The sequence below is a fragment of the Chelonoidis abingdonii genome, chromosome 1 (genome assembly GCF_003597395.2).
Source record: "Chelonoidis abingdonii isolate Lonesome George chromosome 1, CheloAbing_2.0, whole genome shotgun sequence".
In the NCBI taxonomy this organism is placed as follows: Eukaryota; Metazoa; Chordata; order Testudines; family Testudinidae; genus Chelonoidis; species Chelonoidis abingdonii.
This window is the reverse complement of record NC_133769.1, coordinates 238,788,069-238,804,092: the sequence shown is the minus strand read 5'-3', so window position 1 is coordinate 238,804,092 and position 16,024 is coordinate 238,788,069. Positions and strand designations below refer to the sequence as shown.

At 46.3% G+C, this 16,024-nt stretch overlaps 1 long non-coding RNA gene and 1 pseudogene across 2 annotated transcripts; both read left to right on the top strand.

The window, feature by feature from the left end:
* Nucleotides 1-320: 320 nt before the first annotated feature.
* LOC116830515 (uncharacterized) lies at nt 321-10,638 on the top strand. 2 transcript variants are annotated; one of them, XR_012655204.1, is made up of 3 exons: nt 321-676; nt 2,934-3,037; nt 10,055-10,638. It is a non-coding gene; the product is annotated as an uncharacterized LOC116830515 (long non-coding RNA). The 2 variants fall into 2 exon arrangements; XR_004375019.2 differs by lacking the exon at nt 10,055-10,638 and adding an exon at nt 3,361-3,493.
* On the top strand, nt 8,895-9,025 carry LOC116830521 (U4 spliceosomal RNA; annotated as a pseudogene).
* Nucleotides 10,639-16,024: the final 5,386 nt, after the last annotated feature.

Sequence of the window (16,024 nt, the reverse complement as noted above, 5' to 3'; positions counted from 1 at the left end):
GGCCTAGTTTTCCTTCAGAATGGCTGCAAAGAAACCAGGAATTATCTTATAACACTTTTTATGTGAATGTTGCATGTGAAATACTGGCTTCATTGAAGCCAAAGGCAAAACTTCCATTGACTTCAATAGGGTTAGGATTTCACCCAATATGCTCATGGCTGGACCTTTTCTGTAACTGTAGAAGGCTATCATACACATTTGTTGAGCTGGCCAAGATTCTACCCTCACTCAGTTTTTAAAATATTCCCAAAATGGTTTCTTTGTGTGCCTCTGTAAAGAGTATAACAACTCATATGCACCCACTTTATTTCCATCTTATAGTTACCAGTGGAGCAGAACTTTGAATTGTACAATATCCCCAGGACATCAATGTGTCTCTTAATTCAACTGTTTTGATACCTTGTGAATTTGACTACCCTGATAAAATTGTAATAGAGGTGTACAGAAGAAAAGACCCTACCTGTAATCAGCCGGCACTCCAGCCAACCGCAAGTACCTCTGATGTTCAAAAGTCACAAGTACAAATTAAAACAGAGCAGTCCAAAAACTTTTCAATCTTACGACTGTACAACAGTTCAGCTGAACTATGCTGGCATGTCTTTCTGTGATGTAAGGCTAATTTTACCACCACCAGTAAGGCACAAATGTGGAAGTGGCAGCAGGCTGATAGTACATGGTAAGGAACTTTTGTTAGTTACAGAAGTAGTCTTGGGTGCATATAAAGATGAGCTAAATTACCCTCCAGTTGTATTGCTTTCTCTCCAACAGTCCCAGAATATTGCTGTTTTAATTCTACCTGATTCAAAATCAGGGTAGGGGTGGAAGAAGACTGGCTGGAGTTGTATATACATGTGTGGAACAATGACAATACATTCCAAGATTTTACAACAGACTATTTGTGTGTGTATATAGATATATATATATTTGCCACCCTCCTGCTCTCACCAGTAGATTTTAAGGACAGATCATGATAGTCATGTCTGACCTGCACATTACAGGCCACAGAACCTCACTTGTCCACTCCTGTAATCGACCCCTAACCTCTAGCTGAGTTACTGAAGCCCTCAAATCATGATTTAAAGCAGCTGTGGGAAACCTACGGCCCACAGGCTGCATGCGGCCCATCAGGTTAAGCTGATTGTGGGCTGCGAGACATTTTGCTGACATTGACCATCTGCAGGCACAGCTCCCAGTGGCCATGGTTCGCCGTTCTCATCCCATGGGAGCTGTGGGAAGTGGCAGGCTGCAGGGATGTGCTAACTGCTACTTCCCGCAGCTCCCATTGGCAGGAAATGGCAAACTGCGACCAGTGGGAGCTGCGGGGGACTGTGCCTGCGGATGGTCAATGTCAGCAAAATGTCTCATGGCCTGCAATCAGCTTACCCTGATGGGCCCGCAGGCTGCAGGTTACCCACTGCTGATTTAAAGACTTTAAGTTACAGATACTCCACAATTTACTCTCGTTTAAACCTGCAAGCGACTCGTCCCATGCACATTACATTTCTTACTCTTACTTTTATAGTAAACATATATCACTGATAACCCAGTACTATTTGTGTGTGTGTGTGTGCGTGTGTTTCAAGAGGTTGACCCTGAAGGATCAAGCGGGGTGAAAGTGTCTTTGCTTTAGATTGTAATAAAATTTTCAGTGCTTTGTGACACTTGCCCAATCGACTTTCATGACACTTCTAGGATCCACGATCCACCAATTGAGAAACAGTCTCTTAAACAACAAGGATCCTTCGCCCATCTGCATTCTCTAAGCAAATCTGACTGGACAGTTGCTTAGCTGATGCAAGACAACTGCCAAATACTTGAGTCCCCAGTATATTCAACAGACTGTCCAACTGCATTTTACTGAGGCTCCATCAGCTTTCAGTGGCTGCTGAGATAAATTCTCTTGGATAGTAGAGCACCATTACCCTATGATTTCTGTTTTAGAAAAGACACTGCCTGAAATTAAATGAAGTTGCTGTTGGCATGAAAGTTTGTTGTCACATTGCAAAGAGGTTTTCAAAGATCTTCCCATTAATTGGATGGATTTTCCATCCCTGACCATTTTTAAACCAAGATTGGATATTTTATAAAAAAGAACTATGCCTTAGGAATTATTTTGGGAAAGGTCATGCTCTGTCGGTGGCCAAACCGTGGCTTGCAAGCCACGTGTGCCTCTTTTACAGTTAAAGTGCGGATCACAGAGCCTCCCACGCCCCCTCCACATTCTCTGCTATTGGACTGAGGTGGGAGGGTGGAGATTGGGGCTTCTGCCCTGCTGTGGGGTGGTGGGACTATGGATTTCTGCTCTACAAGGAGGGGGATCTCAGCAATTCAGCCCTGTGGGGCGCACCTGCTGGGGTTTTGGGCTTCAGCAGGAGCGTGATTGAAGCCCTGCGCCCAGACAGGCACCTCCTGTGAGGCTATGCCCTGAGACCCTCCACTCCCTGAAGGCTGAAGCCCTGAGCCCTAGCAGGTGTCTCCCACGCAGCTGAAGTGCCTGAGCCCAGAGCCTCAGCAGGAGTTCCACAGCTATTGAACATCTGAAAATTGTCATATGCAGCTCAGAGGGTCAGTAAGTTTGACCACCCTGGTCTGTGTTATACAGGACATCAGACTAGATGATCACAATGTTCCCTTCTGGCCTTGCAATATATGAATTCACTGGAAATTTAGGATTCCATCCATTTTATAATCAGGTTATCATTATGTTCAGAAATCTTACACTTTTCAAGTGGAACTGTTCATAACTCTCTCCAGAAGAGGCTCAAACCCTTAGCCTGAAAAATTAGTGACAAAATGTGATAAATATGAATAGGAAGCCAACCATGACTTAAATATGAATAGGAAGCCCCATCTAATCCATCACATAAAAAGCTCATCTGGAAAGCGAACAAACACCTTTTCTTGGTTTTTACATATTTAAATCTCTCTTTCAGAGTCCAAATGCAATGGCAATATCAGGCATGCTAAAACATGGTGGGTGTGGTTCTTTCTTCTTTGATACAGCATCTGTTCCTCTATTATTATCACAGCTTTCTCCGTAAGTAACCACTCAGAAATAAGTATTACTAAACTAAATATGCTCCTAGGGTATTTCTGATGAAAAGGGATGGGTGAGTATGTGACAAACATGTATAAAGGCACTCCGTAATTTCCAGGAGGTGAAAGGCAACTAGTAGAACCCAGATTCATGTGTGATCTGGAGGAAAGACCAGGGCACGTCTTTAAAAGAAACAAGGTGCTGTCACCACCTGCCCTGATACCTTTAGGCTGTGCAGCTTTGGCTCAGAGCCTTGATGCCAGTAGCATCACTACAGCATAAGTCTCACCCTGAGCTTCCACTAACCCAGTTACTCCTTGCAGGGTGACCCTAACAGCCATTCTGGTCCTGAACCTCCAGAAAACCCTCTCCTCTGCACGGGGCTGGTCCCAGCTTTTTTGCCATCCCAAGCGGTGAAGAGGAAGAAAAAAAAAGATAAAGCTGTGATCGGCGGCACTTTGGCAGCTGCTGTACTGCGTCGCTTCATTCTTTGGCGGCAATTCGGTGGCCGGTCCTTCCCTTTGAGAGGGACTGAAGGACCCGCCGCCAAATTGCCGCCGAAGACCCAGATGTGCCTCTTTTTTCCATTGGCTGCCCCAAGCACCTGCTTCCTACGCTGGTGCCTGGAGCTGGCCCTGCCTCTGCAGTGTCCAGTCTCTCTTACTCAGGTAACACTAAGGGTACGTCTACACTGCATGATTATTTCGAAGTAGTTTAAACCGATATTACAAAACCGATGTTATAAAATCGGTTTTGCGCGTCCACAATGCGATCACAAAATCGATTGCTTGCGTCCATGGTCCAAGGCTACCATCGATTTAAGGAGCGGTGCACTGTGGGTAACTGTTCCTCAGCTATCCATAGTTCCCACTTCCGTGTTGAGAGCACAGTGCCTGATGGGGCAGAAAACATTGCCCCAGGTGGTGCTGGGTACAGCCTCACCCCTCCCTTTGTGAAGGCAGCAGACAACCCTTTGGCGCCTTTTTCGCGGAGTGCATTGAGCAAACGCCATAGCACAGCAATCATGGACCCTGAGATCACAAACGGTATCCTGACCGTTGTCAACACCTCGCGTACTCTCTGCTGACTATACTGAACAATGAACTGCAAAGGCAGGAGGAGAGGAGGAGGCAGCTATTGCTGAGCGGCAGGGACAGCGATGACGAGATGGAGGCGAATTCTCCATAACCGCTGGCCCAGCGTTTTGGAGCTACTGCTATTAACGGGGCATCTTCTACCCATTGAACGCCGAATTTGGGCACGGGAAACAAGCACAGACTGGTGGGACCGCATTGTTTTGACGGTGTGGGACGATTCGCAGTGGCTGCGAAACTTTTGCATGCGTAAGAGCACTTTCTTAGAACTTTGTGACATGCTTTCCCCTGCCCTGAAACGCCGTAATACAAACATGAGAGCAGCCTCACAGTGGAGAAGCAAGTGGCAATAGCCCTCTGGAAGCTTGCAACGCCAGACAGCTACGGTCAGTCGGGAATCAATTTGGAGTGGCAAATCTATGTGGGGGCTGCAGTGATGCAAGTAGCCAAAGCAATCGTTAAGCTGCTGCTACGAAAGGTTGTGACTCTGGGAAACGTGCAGGTGATAGTGGATGGCTTTGCTGCAATGGGTTTTCCGAACTGTGGTGGGGCCATAGATGGAACCCATATCCCTATCTTGGCCCCAGAACACCAGGGCACCCAGTACGTGAACCGCAAAGGGTACTTTTCAATGGTGCTGCAAGCACTGGTGGACCACAAGGGACGTTTCACCCACATCCACGTGGGATGGCCAGGAAGGGTTCATGACGCTCGCGTCTTCAGGAGCACTAGTCTGTTTAAACGGCTACAGAAGGAATTACTTCCCAGACCAGAAAATAACCGTTGGAATCAAATGCCTATAGTTATCCTGGGGGACCCAGCCTACCCCTTGATGCCATGGCTCATGAAGCCATACACTGGCAGCCTGGACAGTGGTCAGGAGCTGTTCAACTACAGGCTGAGCAAGTGCCGGATGGTGGTAGAATGTGCATTTGGCCGTTTAAAGGGTCGCTGGCGATCATTACTTACTCGCTCAGACCTCAGCCAAACCAATGTCCCGCTTGCTATTGCTGCTTACTGTGTGCTCCACAATCTTTGTGAGACTAAGGGGAGACATTTATGGCTGGGTGGGAGGCTGAGGCAAATCACCTGGCCGCTGAGTACGAGCACAGAGACCAGGGCGATTAGAAGAGCACACCTGGAGGCGCTGCGCATCGAGAAGCCTTGAAAACGAGTTTCAGCACGGCCCAGGTACGGTGTGACTCTGTTTGCTCCCTTGATGAACCCTCCGCACTTGATGGACTTATTCAGTGTAAGCAACCCACCTCCCCCTTTTCATTACAGGTTGGCGAAGGAAATAAATTCTGTATCGTTTAAAAATCCTTTATTATTCATTAAAAGTAATTATGCATCTGTTACAAACATGAGTTTTTCCTTACTCGATTCCCTGTAAGCAACCCACCCTCCCCCTTTCGATGTATTCTGTATTACAAAGGACTATAAAAAAAGGCAGAGAATTAGGAAGGTGTCCCTGGCTGCTGTGCTTTGGAAGGAGGGGGAAGGGAAAGCTATTAAGCACTTGTAGCGTAATTACAGCCTTTCTTCTTGAACTCTGCAGGGGTGTGGAGGAGTAGGCGATGCAGAAAGCCTTCCCCACGCGTTCTTACACATCTGGTGAGGGAGATATGGGACGTGGGCTTGCAGGGAGGTTATACAGGGGCTGCAGCGGCACTCTGCTACTGTGCTGCTCTCCTGAAGATGCACCATGCGTGGAGGATTTCAGTTTGAGAACGCAGCAGATCCAGAGTTGCATCTCTCCAGCGCTGGTCTTCCTGCCTAGCCCTCTCAGATCGGTTCACTGCATTTTTCCTGTACTTTGCTACCACATCCTTCCAATCATCTGTTTATCCCTCTCATTGCGTGTTACTTCAATAATTTCTGTGAACATTTCATCTCGCGTCTTCTTCTTCCTCCGCCGTATCACAGCACGCCCTCGTGATGGCATAGGGACTTCAGAGAAATGTGCAGCTGCATGGGGAAGGCAAACCAGGGTGATAAGTATGTGGAAAGATACATTTTACAGAGCAATGATAGTACTCTTTCACATAGAACATTATCCACCTTACAGGCACATGTGATCTCTATACAAGGTCGCATTTTGTATCGTTTAAATATTCAGTGTCTGTGTGACTGGTGTGGCACACACACAACGCAGGTACGGCCAACCGTACGTCCACGCGGCGATGGTAAGTGAGGCTTTTAAATTTTGACTTCGCCGCCTTCATATACACAGTGATCTATATGATGCCCTGCTCCTGTTAAGAGGAACCTGCAAAGCCCAACCCCCCTCTTTCACATCCACCAACAGCGCATGGCTCCTATCATATACGATCGCTGCTAGTGATCACCTACATCACCCCCGCATCGCGTTGCTGGTAGCAGGAGAATCCTGCTTGCACGACGCTGAAAACTCGTCGCTATCCTCCTCCCATCCCCGCTTGGCCAGTTAGCAAATCGCCTGTCTGTCCCCTATTTACTTCCTGATGTTCTAACAAGGTAACAATGGATGATATCTCTCTCCTGAAATGGCACCGCGGAGGCAAGATCGTTTGTTTATGCAATGCCTTCAGTGCAATACTCTAATGCTGCGTACAACTGTCTTGCAAAATGCATGGCGTTGAAAAGTTACTACTATGGGGAACGGAGAGGCTGTCTTGGCCAGATGTCTCATATGCATAAGGGTTTTTGAGTTCCTCCAGATCGATTCCATGGACATTAATTGGAGGATTTTCACTCCATCCCCAGACATTGTACGAATTTTCCTGTAACAGTAATGGCTGCGACTGCAACAAAAGCCCTGGTGTCAATGCGATCTACAAAAAACCGTCTTGTTTTAATCCGTGTTTGGTACAGAATGAAGGGACACTTACCGGAGGTCTGCTTCCATGGCTTCACTGTCTGGGTTCTCGTTGGGGCAGGGGACTGTAATTCTTGGGTCTCAAAAGATCTGCTGTTGGGGTTTCAGGACTGCTGTGTGCTATCGCACCGGTCATCTTCATCCTCACAATTCGTCTCCATCTCCCCCTCGGCTACATCCTCAGAACACTTGATATATTCAATCCCAAAGTCTGAATCCACGGACAGGGGTGGGGCACTGGTAGCGCTGGACCCAAAATTGCATGTAGTTCAGCATAGACGCGGCATGTTTTCGCGTCAGAGCCTGACCTTTCCGTTGCTTCTCTGTGCTTCTGGTAACCCTGTCTAAGTTCTTCACTTTCACTCGGACTGAAGGAGTCTCTGCTGTGCCCTTTTATCAGCCACAAAGACTTTGAAATTCTTTCAAAAACTTTTATTTCGTCTTTTGGAACGCAGTGCTGTGAGCACTGAGCCTCACCACAGATAGCGATCAGATCCAGAACTCCTGTGTGGTCCAAGCTGGCGCGTTCTTCGTTCTCAGGAGACTGCATTTGTGCGAGTGCAATATGAGCTGTGTGTGGTCACTGTGTGTTGTGCTGACCTCACGGCGGACAATCAGGAATGGAATCAAAAGTTCGCGGGGATTCAGGCTTTTTCCTGTTTACCTGGCCAGTGCATCACAGTTTAGTGTCTGATGCTATCATGATGCCCTGTGGACAATGGTTCTGAAGCAAATTGGAGTGGCTCACTTGGGCAGAGTCAGCGCTCTTCTGGTTTCTAAAAATTGAGCTATGTCATTGCTGGACTGTCATGCCACGACTGCTGCCTCCACAGTGCCCCCCCTCCTGGTTATTGTACAAATAGTTATGTTTTTTATTCTTGTATTCTCCGACTGCATGAACAGAAATGGGGGGTGGCCCTTGCCACGTAGCTGCGAGGGTTGGGAGAGAGGTGAAGCAGATGCGTTGCGGTTCTTGCCCGGGGAACCCCCTGTATATACAGCACGGAGTAGCTGCGCCTCTTCTAATACACTTGATCTTCCTTCAGAGGAGTAGCCGTGTTAGTCTGGATCTGTAAAAGAGCAGGGAATCCTGTGGCACCTTATAGACTAACAGACGTCTGTTAGTCTATAAGGTGCACAGGATTCTCTGCTGCTTTGACTCTTCTTGTAGTCAGGCTACTGACTCTATTTTAGACAGCATAAGGGGGATTGACTTCAGTGGCAGTGAGTCATCCCAGTTTGCTTTTGCGTTGCGCCCCGGCTGTTTTAGCCGGGCATCATGATAGCAGTGGCGGACGTTCCGAGAAGGAGAGATAACCGTCACGTCATTGCCCGTTTCTCTCTAGCAGTAGACGGTACAGAACGACTTGGTAACCATCTTGCTATCATTGCAAAAGCGAATTGATACTGGTGTGTAGTGCTCGAGTGTCGCTTCTGTCTCCACGGCATTAGTACACACATTGGTGACGGGAAAAACAAAAAGCCGACGTCTCTAGTGCTGCCGTGCATTGTTTTCTGCAAGGGCCAATCCAGGAGAAAAATGTGCGAAAGGACTGTCTGATGAATGTTTTCCCGGAGCAAGGAATGACTGACACTTTACCAGAACCCCCGTGACCATTAACATTAGATCAGGGGCCGGGGGATCATGCGAGGACGGAAGGGGTGTGAGGACTCCGCTCTCACAGTCCTCAGCAGTCTGTAAAACTATTTGCTTCTTGGCTTAGCGCCCAGTGTCTGTAGCTTACAACACGGTGTTTTTATGGTTCACGGAACAGCTATTCAGTTTTTTCCCCTACCCAGCACGAGAAATGACAGTTAAATAAAGCAATCCTTGGAGTACTTCAATGTCACCCTCTTGTACTGAATGCTACTGATAGAGGCGATCTGCAGCACTGAAGAGCATTAGAGCTTTGCACAGTGGCCAGTATCATAACCAATGAAGTTAATCTGAGGTGTGATTATTGCTACTTGAAAATCCACTCCTCTCCCCCTTCCTGGTGGTAGATGGTACAGTACTACTGTAGACAGCAGAAACTGTTACCATCTCCCCTCTTTTGTTACACTCACAGTAAATGGGACAGAACGGATAATAACCCTCTGTAAATTTTTTGAAAGGAAATGGGATTAACTCACTTGGGACTGAGTCAATCTGCCCTTTACTGTAATAAAATAAGTCAGTCCAGACAACGAATAGGATACAGTGTATTAAAATCAGTACAGCGCAGCTGCTCCGCGTGTATTCCAGAGGAGCCGCTGCAAGTAATGCACTGTGCTTCCACCTACCTGGGCTACCCAGCAGTGCCCCCACCCATTGTTGGCATGATGTTATGAAGAATGCATGAATAAGATACAGAGTAGTTACTGAGATCAAATGAGGGGGAGGGAGCCACCATGGGCTATGACAGTCCATGCAGTTCAGAATCTTTTCTTTACACACAGAGGAAGGGGTCTGATGAAGCTCAGCCCCAGTGATAGATGAGAACAGTTACCAGGCATTCTGTACATCCACTGTCAGAAAAGGAGTCATCCCATTTTCACCCGGAGCCCCCGGCCACACTCAGCAGGAGCACTCATGGGCAGCCGTCTACCCCTGGGGAGGGGCAGAGGAGCGGATACTGACGCTCTTCACGCGCGCAGCTTCACGTCTGCCAGCAGCATTTCAGTACACAACGGGTGACTTTACTTACAGTACTCAAGGAATTATTTATTTCACTTTTTTTTACCGTGCTGGAGGGGGGAAAAAACTGACGAGCTGTTCCGTGAACCACGCAAGACACCGTGTATTACGCTGCAGACATTGGGCGCGCAGCCAAAAATGCAAATAGTTTTCAGAGACCGCTGTGGAGACTGGTAGCTGTAGTCCTCATTACCCCCTCCCTCCCTCCATGACCATCCGTTTGAGTGTCTGGCTTCCCGTTACGGTTGTCACGCACCCCTGTGTATCCTGTAGTTTATTTTTCAAACGCTTTGGCATTTCCTGTTCTTGGTCCTACCATTTAGTCCTTGGAGAGCTCCACCCATTGAGACATGAAACTATTCATTTTAATCCTGCTTCTCTCTTCCCAGCTCACTCTGTCTGCAGTCACAGGACCTTCTAAACAATACAATTCATAGAATGCTGGTCCTTAAAGGTGCAGAATATGAAACAGAGATGTGTTGGACTTACGCCCGCCCTGAAAGGGCCCAGACAACCAGTGACATTTCTTGACTGCACAGCATCTTTCTTTTCAAGGCTGGTTAAGAGTATACTAGTAGATGTTCAAGGACTAAACTTTACAGCAAAAACTCAAAAGAGTATCTCACACTTCCAAAACAACAGCCTTGTCCCAAACACCCTTGTGAAATAAAGGCTTGTGCAGTGTGACAGTTTTGAAGGTCAACAAATTCTAGCTATTCTGGACAAAGAGGCAACGAGTTCAGAAACATAAAGGCTGTTATAGACAACAGCCTGCCAGCTGCTCCCTCTCTTTCATACTGAGGGAGCTCCAGGTCAAGCACCTATTGCCTCACCTCAATTGTAAGAATATTACATGAAGAAAAAGAAGTTTCTCAAATAGGCAGGTCCAATTTAAATGTGTGTGTGGGGGGGGGGCACTTTTATTCACAACAGCCCTGTCTTTCACCTGTTCAGTTTGTGCTGTTTGAAGAGAATCCAAGAGAGGTCCCTGACCTCACACTGTGGCAACAAAACCTGTCTGCTACTACCATTGCTCACACAGATGAAAAGGGACTTTAGTTACCCATTTGGATCAGAAACAGTAGAAGTCAAGAGAGAAAACACAACTGTGATGTAAAAAGCCATTGATTGTATCTAATCTACCACCTAATTAGACTAGTTTTTTTAAAAGCTATTTATTGGTTGCTGTTAATACCGAACCACAATAACAGAACGTAACAAAAACAAAATTAAAAATATCACCCAGCTAACATCTGTAGCAGAAGAGATGTGTGCGCTCTGTAATACCAGGCCAGGGCATGCTTTGATGAACAGGCACAACGCATCAAAAGCAGCTTCACATTGGATTTTATAAACGGAGTCAGTGTAAACACTCCTAAACTGAGTGGTGGCATCACTGGCTGGAGCACATCATAATATGAGTGTAAGGATAAAAGAAAATAATCAGATGGAGAAGATATTTACCACTTTTAAAAGCCATTCTTTACCTGAATGGTAGCTGTCCTGTTTCATGCCATGGAAATGTATGTGTATAGTGTCAGAATAAGAACACAGACTATTAACAAGGATTAATTTAGGGAACTGGATGACTCAAAGTTGGTAAGGGAATCAGGTGCTTTTTCATTCCTGTCACTGTTGCAAATCTAGCCCTAGCCCTGGTCAGTAATAACAAAGTCATTTGGTATCAGAAGGGTAGCCGTGTTAGTCTGGATCTGTAAAAGCAGCAGAGATTAACAGACGTTTTGGAGCATGAGCTTTCGTGGGTGAATACCCACTTCATCAGACGCATTTGGTCATTTGGATGACTTCTATGGAATGAGTTGGTCAAGGCTGGTTCTGCAGATGAGCAAGCAGGTCAGTCATCCTGGGCACCAACTTCCAGGGCGCATCATATCTCTCTGCCACTCAGCTTTTATTGTTGTTGTTCCGAACTGACCACTCTGGCTTTTTTCCTGTGCTGATTGGCCAGCTGTAGATGGCATGTGGTTGTTTTTTTTTGTTGTTTGCTGTGGGTTTTTGGCTCAGAGAACCGGCAGGAAAGGGGCTCCGTAAAAGTTTTCTGCCCTGGCCAATGGAATGGTTAGGTGCACTCAGGGGGCTGGTGATCTGAGTCAACCTTTTTCCACAGCATAAAATTCACTTTTAAATTGGCAGCCTTTACTAGCAGTCCCAGCAGAGGCCTTGAAATGAATTTTCATGGAGACATGAATCACTCCAGATCAAGGCTGAGGCATATTGGTGGGATGATGTGGGAAAACCTACATGATGCCTTTGCATTTTTCTGTGCATAAAAGCCTGTGGTTGTCAGTCCAGCACCTTTCATAAGCCTTAAATCAATGCCCCTGTCCCCTTCCAAATACAGTTTTTTAAAGTCCCTAAGAAGCCCCCCAAACCCTTGCCTTTTTTAAATGATAGTACAGAAATACATTTTAAAATAGTAACTGGGGGGAGAAAAGTACTTAATAAGATCACAAACACAATCCAGAGTATTAATTCAGTCACTTCTTAGTTGTGCAGAAGGTACAATATAAGTGAACACTTTTCCTGTTGCCTGGAAATGCTTTGCATTTAGGATTGGTAGTATATTATTGTGTTAATGTAATGTATTTCATTGCAAAATTTTAAAGCAGTAGCAGTTTTCAGTAATATGTCCTGCTTTTCTTTCTGCACAAGTTTTTTAGATAAAAAGTAGCCCCCAAAGTCCCCAGGTTGCATCCACTCACTCCCCTTGTGGTGTCAGGAAATTATATAACAATTAGACACTGTATGGTAGATAGTATATCACTCTAAAGTCATCATGATAATCTTAATATTCTGCCAGTTTTTAAAGGTTAAAATTACCCATTGCATAAAGGAATTGAGTATCTTTCATTACACTTGCGATGTTCTCAGGCACATCGCAAGTAGCGCGGAATCCAAACACAATTCTTGGGGAGCCACTCTTGTTTAGTCAGGCTGATGGTCTCTAAGGCAATGGCATATCTGATGACAATGTGTTATTTATTGCTTAATGATGTGGGTTTGTTTAACAGATTCTTCAGTGCTATAAAAAACAGAGGAACAACTCAAGAAATACAGATGGCATCTGTACTTTGCCAAGCGAATGGATTTATGACAAACCGTCCATGATCTTTAATAATGGATTTAATCAAGAATACGAAGATATGAGACTAATAATGACTTTTACTCACAGTGGAAGAAAGATATGAAAAAGGTGGATGAATTCAAAATTGAATTACATTAGCACATGTAACAAATACTTTTCTACCTCCACAAAAATCTTGGTTCATTTAGAGTTAGTGTTGCTGAAGTGAATTTCGTAATCAACACAATCACCAAAAATCAAGGAAACCACCCGTTAAGGCAACATGAACATCAAAGCCCATCTCACTGTATATGTCTTACCACCTGTAATGAGGCTCAGCCGCTGTTTGTCCCTCAGCGGGGCTGTGGGGTATCCCACCGACTCATTCTAGTTCACCGGCCGGTGGCTCTGCTGTCGTGGGGAACACACGGTTAGGGGGCACACTCGGTTAGGGGGGTTCAGACCCTGGGGCGGGGCTGAGTCAATAGTCTGAAGCCGACCCAGGCCGTAGGTCAGGGCAGGGCAACAAACACTGAGTCAATATGCTCAGGCCCTCGGGCAGGGCTGAGCAGTAATAGTCTTAAGCCCAGCCCTAGGTCAGGTGGGGCAACAAACACTGAATCAGTATGCTCAGGCCCTCAGGTAGGGCTGAGCAATACTCATAGGCTTTGGCCTCCTCAGGCCAGGGGAAGGAGGAGTCTGCCACCCCGGAGTGGAGTGGCAGGGGGGGACGCAGGCCCTCCCACTCCACTGCATCCCAGCCCGGGGCCCTAGCAGCAGCAGAGACTTGCTGCTGTCAGTGGGGATCCTGGCCACAACATACTGACATTAGCTCTGGCAGTGCTGCAGCCAGACTGGGGTCGGCTGCCCCTGGGCTATTTCCACTCTCCCCCTCGTCAGGTACCTGAGTCATCATAGCATCACCAGCGGTCTCAACCACCATCAGCTCCTCTGGGTAAGTAGCCAATGGTAGACTCAGCTGCTCCTCGGAGTAGCTGGGACGAGGCAGGCTCGGCCCTTCCTCGGGGTAACTGGAGCGGGGTGGTCCTGGCCAGTCCTCCTCAGGGTAGCTGGCACAGGGCAGGCTTGACCAGTCCTCCTTGGGGTAGCGAGCGTGGGGCAGGCTTGGCTGGCCAGGTGCGAGCTCCGGCTGGTAGCAACCCAGATGTCTGGCCCCTGCGGTGGCTGGGCCTCGACTGAGCTCTGCAGGTGAGCTTTTATACTTCCGGATCTGCACCGTGACCTCTGACGGGCGGGCGCAGGACCCAGTGGCTCCGCCCACGATGGCGGTAGGGGAGGTTCATCCCTCAGCAGGGCTGTGGGATATCCCACCGCCTCACTACACCACCCAAAGGCACTCAGAATCCTCTGACAGATCTAATTCTTCTTAATCACAAGAAAAAAAGTACAGCATGAACATTCACCTTCAGTTAGATTAAGATGCATTCCTCATGAGCACAAATGCAGTGGCAAAATCTTTAATGTATTATTTGTCCTTTAAAATGTAGGATGTCAGATTTAGAATTGGGAGTTGGAGTGTGTTTGGGAGGAATTCCCACACCTATCACCAGCCTACTATTTTGCCCCACCTCTATTTCCCTCTTTTGTGCCCCTTTTTGCCTCTTAATTCCTTTCAACCTCTCCCACTCTCAGATATCCAGTCATTTCCCTCACTCTGATCACCTTGGATATAAACACCTCCCAACAAAATGAAACAACAAAATGTAGCTTGTGAGGGAAGGGAAAAAATCTACTTTAAAATTACTGGAAACATACTGATGTGCACATAACATACACCTCTACTCCGATATAATGTGACCCTATATAACATGAATTCAGATATAATGCGGTAAAGCAGTGCTTGGGGCGGGGGGGCGGGCAGGGCTGCGCACTCCAGTGGATCAAAGCAAGTTCGATATAACATGGTTTCACCTATAATGCAGTAAGAATTTTGGCTCCTGAGACGAGGACAGTGTTATATCGGGGTAGAGGTGTATGTGAGTGAATGCATTAGCTAAGAACCGTAACCCTTGTCCTGTCTTCCCTGATCCTCCTTACTCACTGATATGTCATGTCCAAAATTAGGTTGTAAGCTCTTCTGGGCAGGCACAATGTCATTTATATTTTCTAAGGTACCTAGCACACTTGTAGAGCCTGTATAAATAATTTAGTGAGGCTGCATAGAAATAGTTTACTTTCATTTGCATAATGATTAACTACTACTTGAGGTAGTCTTACAATGGAATGAATAATGGTTGTATAAAGATGACTTGGGGAAAATTAATACTTCTGAACAAAATCTACTCAAATTGCCCTGAAAGAAAGGGCATTTTTTTTTTGCATAAGCTGATATTGTTTTGACTCCATATTGATGAGCAGATATCACACCAAGGAAAGTAAGTGTCTTGGGTTGAAGGAGGAGGTTACTATAACTGAATGTCAGAAACTTCCACAGATATTCTCTCTAGAGCAGCAGTTCTCAGACTGCAAGGTGGGACCCCAGAGTGGGTTGTGATCCCATTTCAATGGGGGTGCCAGGGCCAGCCTTACTTGCTGGGATCCAGGGCTGAAGCTGAAGCCCAAGCTCCTCCCTCACCTAGGGCAGAAGCGGGTCGCGGTGCAATGAAGTTTGAGAACCCATGCTCAAGAGTGCCTTCCTCTTAGCAAGTATCAGAGGGGTAGCCATGTTAGTCTGGATCTGTAAAAAGCGACAATCCTGTGGCACCTTATAGACTAGCAGACGTATTGGAGCATAAACTACAAAGTGAGTATTCACCCATGAAAGCTTATGCTTCAATATGTCTGTTAAGTCTTTAAGGTGCCACAGGACTCTTTGTCACGTCCTCTTCGCAGACTCTCAAAGTACTGTGTTCTCTGACTGGAGTAAAAGACTAAACAAATCCCCACCATGCTATAAATCATGGTGATTTTGCAATATTTTGTAACATTAAATTTAATGCCAGTCTAGTGAGGCTTTCTGCAGTACTTGCCTAGGCATTTAGGTGTTTATCCTTTATTTAATCATGCTCTCTCTATATTTTGTAAAATTGCCAATAAAAACCATTTTGGTTTAAGCCAAACTAAATTGAGAACCTGACTATTATTTGAGGAAGCTGCTATTTGATATACTCAGAGGAAAATGAACACTGACTTTGGAGAAAAGGAGAGAAAAATGAAAGAAACTTTGCCTAAGCATTGGGTCATAGGGATGGAGAAGACTTACCTTCTCCAAAGTGGTGCAAGGCATGTCACATACAATCATAATTTCAAATAT